General features: G+C 44.4%; 2 non-coding genes across 2 annotated transcripts; one reads left to right on the plus strand and one right to left on the minus strand.

Annotated features, from left to right (window-relative positions):
* Window positions 1-209: 209 nt before the first annotated feature.
* On the plus strand, window positions 210-350 carry LOC117356109. The gene has a single exon (XR_004538549.1). It is a non-coding gene; the product is annotated as a U4 spliceosomal RNA (small nuclear RNA).
* Window positions 351-5012: 4662 nt separating this feature from the next.
* LOC117356106 lies at window positions 5013-5153 on the minus strand. Its single transcript, XR_004538547.1, has one exon. It is a non-coding gene; the product is annotated as a U4 spliceosomal RNA (small nuclear RNA).
* Window positions 5154-7967: the final 2814 nt, after the last annotated feature.

Below are 7967 nucleotides of genomic sequence, written 5' to 3' on the forward strand. Positions count from 1 at the left end.
GCTGTTTTGTTCCCCCCGAACAGAATGATTTTGAGAATACATCGTTCTTTACCAAAAAGCCCTTTATTTTTAGAATGAGTGTAGTAGATCGATGTTTTTCAGTGGGAAAGGTCAGTAATTGGGTGGCGGATGAAAGCCAAGGAAACAGCTGACCCTAACTAAAAAAGATGTCTACTGGTAAGGGATGGCAGCGGCGAGGAACGATCGGTAGCTTTGCGCAGTGGCAGTATCGTAGCCAATGAGGTTAAACCGAGGCGCGATTATTGCTTATTGAAAACTTTTCCCAATACCCCGCCGTGACGACTTGAAATATAGTCGACACTGGCAATTTTTGACGGTCTCTACGGAGACTGACACATTTAAGTATAACAAAAGATAAAATAGTTATGCAAGAAGTTTGAGCTCTATCAAAGTGAGTTTTAAATTTTAATAGTAACTTTATTTTTTTATACCGCCATAGTCAAACACGTATTCCTGCTGTCAATTGAAGTGAGTTTTGAATTTTATACACGTATTCCTGCTGTCTACCTGGTTTTTCTGATTTACACTTTCAGTGATTAAGCTTGTGTCTGTAACATCATCAGTCTAGTTTTCCCTTTTGGCTGTCACCCCCACCCCTCCTGAGTACTTTAAGGAATCAGATGGGATGCAGCTGGATATAGAGCAGGGGTGTCAAACTCAACCACATAAGGGGCTGAAATCTAAAACATAAGCTAAGTCAGGAGCTAAATTTTTTATTAAGATATTTAGGGGTCTTTTTATTAAGGTACGTTAACCGATTTAGCATGCACTAAATGTGCTCCTTAATAAAAGGACCCCTTAGTCTTAGTAGAAGAATAGGGTTACCACCTCTCCAACCCCATGCCAGCTCTGTGATGTAAACAAAATAAATTAAAAAAATAAAAACAAACCAAAAAACTTTTCCTCTCTCTTTTAGGTCCTAGTTCGGGCTTGCTGACTAACACCAGGAGGGTTATAAATATATATTTTTTTCCTTTTGGTTTGTAGTGAGGATATATTCAAGCAAGTTTCCTAGCTATTAATAATAATAATTATTCAAATTCCACATGCTTTCCATTTCCTTCAAGTTTCACACTCTGCAAACTTCAGCAATCTGCTGCCTAGGTCCGAACACCGCCCACAGGAGCCTCTTTATAAGTGCCGTCAGAGCACAGGAACTGCATCCTGAGGTTTGCACACCCTGGTCTCCTGAAACGTACCTGCCAGCTGCATGCCAAGGTGTTCTCTGCTCCTCCTTTTCCAGTACCTTCCGATCAGAAAGGATTGCAAGCGAGCCCCTTCTTGGGGCACTTAACATTTTCCTGTATGGTGGGGCGCAGGGGGGTGGGGATCCCTCGGCGTGAGATGATCACAGCGCTGGGGGAGAGAATGCCCAGCAAAGGTTGTACAGTCGATTCCCACAACAGGTTCCCTCTGCCACGGTCCCGCTCCTCCTCTGACGTATGGGACCGTGGCAGATTGAACATGCTGCTGAGGCTACAGCAGCCTGCAAGGATCACTGTGGCTGACAAGCGATCCTTTGCAGGCTGCTGATGCAGCGCTTATACCGACGGGCCAGCTTAAGTTGGCATTTCTGATGCGGTGCTTGTGCCAGTGGACCAGCTTAAGTGGAAAGTTGAAAATGTCTGGTGGCCCAAATTTTACTACACCGCGGGCCAGATTTGGCCCATGGGCCAGAGTTTGACATGTCTGATACAGAGGGAGGGAGACAGGCTGGCTAAGGAGTCTCAGAGTTATTAAGAAATTAGAAGCACCCTCGTCATGATGTATTTGATCATTGTCATTAAAGATTCTCAGCCTAATGGCATTTCTAACAATCTACAGTACTTTCATCTCAGTTGTGTTGCTGCTAAACTATTGCAAAATCACTTTTCTTGGTTTTGTTTCTTATCTGATCAGTGACTTCCCTTCAGGCAAAAGCAAAATAAAATGCAGCAAGAGTGCGAGATCTTTAGAATTAGAAGCAGAACATGATGGCAGAAAAGACTTATAGACCCATGTAGTCTGCCTAATTTCAATCTATCCTATCCTGGGCTTTCTTGAACTCAATCGAGCCAGCATCCACCCACTCCACGAGCCTGTTCCATGCACTCAACTTTTTCTCTGCAGACTTTTCATTGCAGCTTCGTATTGTATTTTATGTATATACTAGCTGATGGCCCTGCGTTGCACGGGTATTTAATTATAGCAATAACATTGTAAATGGATTCAAATAAAGATACTTTATAGTGGTGAATGAAATTATACAGCTTTATAAAAAGTACAATATTCAAATTATAATGTGAAATATTTGACAAAATGAATACAATACAAATAACACAAAACTTGATTATAAACAACATTTTTAGTTTCACCTCCAGGAGCAAGAACATATAAATTCTTGGATGAAGAGACCCCCAGAACATATCACCCCAGTTAGTGAGGGATCTGCATACCAAGTTTCGTTCAAATCGGTCCCACAGCTTTTTATATTTTTCCCATTGACTTGAATGGGTGAAATCTGATTTTCTGTTTGTAGCTCCGCCCACGTGTGCAGGTGGGCCGCGAGACCCCTAGAACATATCACCCCAGGTAGTGAGGGATCTGCATACCAAGTTTCGTTCAAATCGGTCAAGCCGTTTGTGAATTACTGTGAGAATGGCAGCTTTTTACATTTTTTCCATTGACATGAATGGGTGAAATCTTATTTTCTGTTTGTAGCTCCGCCCACGTGTGCAGGGGGGTCGCGAGACCCCCAGAACATATCACCCCAGGTAGTGAGGGATCTGCATACCAAGTTTCGTTCAAATCGGTCAAGCCGTTTGTGAATTACTGTGAGAATGGCAGCTTTTTACATTTTTTCCATTGACATGAATGGGTGAAATGTGATTTTCTGTTTGTAGCTCCGCCCACGTGTGCAGGAGGGCCGCGAGACCCCCAGAACATATCACCCCAGGTAGTGAGGGATCTGTATACCAAGTTTCGTTCAAATGGGTCAAGCCGTTTGTGAATTACTGTGAGAATGGCAGCTTTTTACATTTTTTCCATTGACATGAATGGGTGAAATCTGATTTTCTGTTTGTAGCTCCGCCCATGTGTGCAGGTGGGCCGCGAGACCCCCAGAACATATCACCCCAGGTCGTAAGGGATCAGCATACCAAGTTTAGTTCAAATCGGTCCCACAGCTTTTTACATTTTTCCCATTGACTTGAATGGGTGAAATCTGAAGTTATGTTTGTAGCTCCGCCCACGTGTTCAGTTGGGCCGCGAGACCCCCAGAACATATCATCCCGGGTAGTGAGGGATCCGCATACCAAGTTTCGTTCAAATCGGGCAAGCCGGTTTTGCAGAGGCAGTTTTTACATTTTTTCCATTGACATGAATGGGTGAAATCTGATTTTATGTTTGTAGCTCCGCCCACATGTGCAGGTGGGCCGTGAGACCCCCATAACATATCACCCCAGGTAGTGAGGGATCTGTATACCAAGTTTCGTTCAAATCGGGCAAGCCGGTTTTGCGTTGGCAGCTCTTTACATTTTTTCCATTGACATGAATGGGTGAAATACGATTATCTGTTTGTAGCTCCGCCCACGTGTGCAGGTGGGCTGCGAGACCCCCAGAACATATCATCCCGGGTAGTGAGGGATCTGCATACCAAGTTTCGTTCAAATCGGTCAAGCCGTTTTTGCGTGATCGCGGCACATACATACATACATCCGATTTTATATATAGATTTTTGTAATCCGCTTAGGCTTTAGTTGGGATATGTTAGGTGCCACCGCCCCGTGTTCGAGTCCTAGCGACTTGATGAACATCATCAAATTTTTGTGGCAGAATACAGAAGTAGATATTTCTGCGCAATATAAATTTGATGTTGTCACATCGAATGCAATCCTTTGCCTCCAATACTGCCCATCTGCTGCTGCCCAGGTGGGTGGTACATCATTAGTCTACTCTAACATCTCCACTGAAGCCTATCCGCCTTGGGAGGCCCTGCTGGCAATGAAGGACTACAGAGGATATTGGGGAAGGGGGGAGATAGCAATGCTGGTCATAGGAAGGGGGTGGAGGATAACAGTACCGACATTGAGGGCAGGGAGGTAACAGCATTGGTCATCGGGTGGGGTGGGGAGGAGAGGAAAAAAGCACCATCATTGGAAGGTGACTCGAATATAAACCGAGATCCTGGACCTTTTTTTGCCTCAAAATCTGTTTATATTTGAATTTATACAGTAAGAGCTTTCCTCAGAGAAGGCAGAGAGATGAAGATTTTTTTGTGTGTGAGGGGAAGGGTGTACTCCCAGACGAGGGATTTTTTTTGTTGCAGTGCTTTTCTTGTAATTGTGAATATGTGGGAGGAGGGGCGGGCGAATTGGAGAAAGGAAGGAGAAGATTGGGGGGAGTCATCTTTTAAATTTGTATAGGAATAGATGCATTGAAGAATCCCTGTGTACCTATCTGTGATTTCAGTTTTGTATACTGAGAGATTGGATGGTTTTTATTGCATGTCACTCCATAATAAAATAATTATTAACCTTTTAACGACCTATAGACAAAGAAGCACAGTTAGACCAGCCACAAATTTATACTTCATGCGGTCAGAGAAGTATCAGATATACAAATGCATACATACAGTGACAGATAGCAATGGCTGCATTATTTATGTAGAGACGTATAAATGATGGAGGGGCATAGATCCCAATTCCAATTGTTTCCCTCTTTGGTTCTTTAGTGTTAGCTGCTTCTACACTAGAGACACCAAAGAGCAAACCTAGCCAGAGTTCGGAACAAAACTGTAGCGCCTTCTATTAAAAAAACCCCAAAAACCCTAAAATTCGGATTGGAATTTTATTGGCACAAATGTTTTATAAATCCTATTACTACCATAGTCTATCTAATACGCTAGTTACTGATCTTTTCACTTTAAAAGAACTTAATGTTTAAACCAAAATAAATCTAAGATCCTTTTAATTTATACTTAAAGCTTTTCTTAAACAAAAAAAAAAAATCAGTCTCCGTAGAGACTGTCAAAAATTGCCAGCGTCGACTATATTTCAAGTCGTCACGGCGGGGTATTGGGAAAAGTTTTCAATTAGCAATAATCGCGCCTCGGATTAACCTCATTGGCTACGATACTGCCACTGCGCAAAGCTACCGATTAATCCTCGCCGCTGCCATCCCTTACCAGTAGAAACCTTTTTTAGGTAGGGTCAGCTGTTTCCTTAGACTTTACCTACCACCGATTTACTGATCTCCCACACAAGAAAATACCAATCTAGCACGGTATCGCTTTAAAAATCAAGGATTTTCGTAGAGGATGCTGAATTTTCTCATCACTCTGCACAGAAAAGTCAGCAAAGGATGCTGGGCTTCATTATGCTAATATATTCGCCGTCCCCTAAACGAAACAATGCCGTGGGCGGAGCAGCGGACTTGCTGTGTAGGTGGAGATTCCCACGTAGAACATGAAACGCGCAGGCGTTCCAGAAGAAGCAGGGTCGCTCTATTATACAGTGTTTAGGTTTGCCAGTCTTGTAACTTTTCATAAGCGATCCATCACTGCAAGCAGCTGATTGCCACCGTTTTTTCTATTTCCTTTTCTTTATGCCCTTTGCCTTAGGTTTCATTTTTTTTTTTTTGTAGTGACAGAAGGAAGACGCACAGCACCTAAAATGTGCAGAAGCCCCTGAGATGAAATTGATCGAACCACCAGAGGGCGAGGGTTAGATTACCAGGTTAGGAATTTCACCATTCATTTAATAATAATAATAATAATAATTTTATTTCTTATATACCGCTATACCTTAAGTTCAAAGCGGTTTACAATGAGAGTCGTGCCGAGAGAGAGTGCAGTGTTTACAGCAGGATCATATGTTTACAACAAGATACATAGGAAGAAAAAATTAAAAATTTAAATTGAATCAGGTTGGGCAGACTGGATGGACCATTTGGGTCTTTATCTGCCGCCATCTACTATGTTACTATGTATATGTTTAGAACAAGATATAAGATACAAGCTTTGGAACCAGGAATCTGAGATACATAAGCTTTGGAACAAAATATCTAAGACAGTGTTTTTCAACCGCTGTTCCGCGGCACACTAGTGTGCTGCGAGATGTTGCCTGGTGTGCCGTACGGTCAGGGCCGCCATCAGGGCAGTACCACCAGTCCTGCATTCAGGGGCCCGGAACTGACAGGGGGCCCGGGCTCCCCCAGGGTCCTAGGCCACAGTCTAGGGAGAGGGGCGGTCCGCCCCACGTGGACAGGAGAGAGCTGGACGGGGGACCCGCGGAGTTCAATACATCTCGAGCCGCGAGGCTCGTCTTCTGTTCCTGCCTGCCCTGCAGCTAACATATAGCCGATCGCAAGCGTTCCCCGATGTCAGCGCTGACGTTGGAGGGAGGGCTTAAGCAAAGCCTGCCCTCCGACGTCAGCGCTGACGTCGGAGAATACTTCCGTTCGGCTATTTGTGCGCGGCAGGGCAGGCAGGAAGCAGAAGACAAGCCTCGCGGCTTGAGCTTCGTTTTGCTGAGAAAGTTGCAAAGATGGGCTGGGAGGCAAACACGGAACACAAAAGGGGGAGGGAGTGCGTTTTGGACACAAGGCATGAACTTGGGAGAGAGGAAGGGAGGGAAAGAGATGCTGAGGTGGGGGAGGGAATGGGTTTTTGGACACAGAAGGCATGGACTTGGGAGAGAGGAAGGGAGGGAAAGAGATGCTGAGGTGGGGGAGGGAATGCGTTTTTGGACACAGAAGAAATGGACTTGGGAGAGAGGAAGGGAGGGAAAGAGATGCTGAGGTGGGGGAGGGAATGAGTGTTTGGACACAGAAGGCATGGACTTTGGAGAGAGGAAGGGAGGGAAAGAGATGGTTGTGTACACGGGGAATAGAAGAAAGGAGAATTTTTGGTCATAGGGAGGGAGTGAGGTACAGATAGTGGCATACCAGGGTGGGAGGGGGTCTGCTCCACTCCGGGTTTACGTCCCAAGGGGGTGCACAGCTGGCCACCCTCCAGTGTTGTCCCTAGGCTGGCAAACTGCGGCTCTTTAGCCACTTGAGTGCCACCGCCGCCATCGGGAACAGGCCGGCGCCAAGTTCTCCCTGCTTTTCCCTGTGGGGCCGGCCAACTCTCGCCACTCGCGTCAATTCTGACGTCGGAGAGGACGTTCTGGGCCAGCCAATCGCTGCCTGGCTGGCCTAGAACGTCCTCTCCGACGTTAGAATTGACGACGGGTGGCGAGAGTTGGTCGGCCCCGCGGGGAAGAGAAGCAGGGAGAACTTGGCGCCGGCCTGTTCCCGATGGCGGCGGTGGCACTCAAGTGAATTACTTTATATATAGTCAATATAGGCACAGAGTTAAATTTTTTAACATTTTCTAATGGTGGTGTGCCTCGTGATTTTTTTCATGAAACAAGTGTGCCTTTGCCCAAAAAAGGTTGAAAAACACTGATCTAAGATACATTGGATTGGAACAGGGAACATCTGAATGGGGCAGCTTGCAAGAAGATACAGTCAATGAGAATACAGGAGTTAGCAATATGAGGCGAGATGTTTTGAGATCCAATGAACAGAATTTACTAACAATTCCGTCTCTCAAGGTTATTAATACAAGACGGCAATTTATTTTCTCTGTTACCGCACCTCAAACTTGGAACGCCCTTCCCATTTACTTAAGGGAAGAGCGCAATCTGGAGAAATTCAAAAGTAATTTAAAAACATTTCTCTTTAGAGATGCCTTTGATAATTAACTAAACAGTTCGTAGGTCAAATCATTTTTATTGTATCATATTATGGCTTTTATTTGCTTCCCTTTTGTACTTTTCCCTTATTGTTCTATTTTTCTATAATGATTTTGTATTTCAACTCCCTTCTTTCCTTGTGTTTATGAGTTTGTTTAATTACTCTATTAACCTCCTATGTCGTCATATTTAGTTTTGTATTGTATTGTTTCCCAAATATTGTAATTT

This window comes from Geotrypetes seraphini, chromosome 2 (genome assembly GCF_902459505.1).
Source record: "Geotrypetes seraphini chromosome 2, aGeoSer1.1, whole genome shotgun sequence".
Taxonomy (NCBI): Eukaryota; Metazoa; Chordata; class Amphibia; order Gymnophiona; family Dermophiidae; genus Geotrypetes; species Geotrypetes seraphini.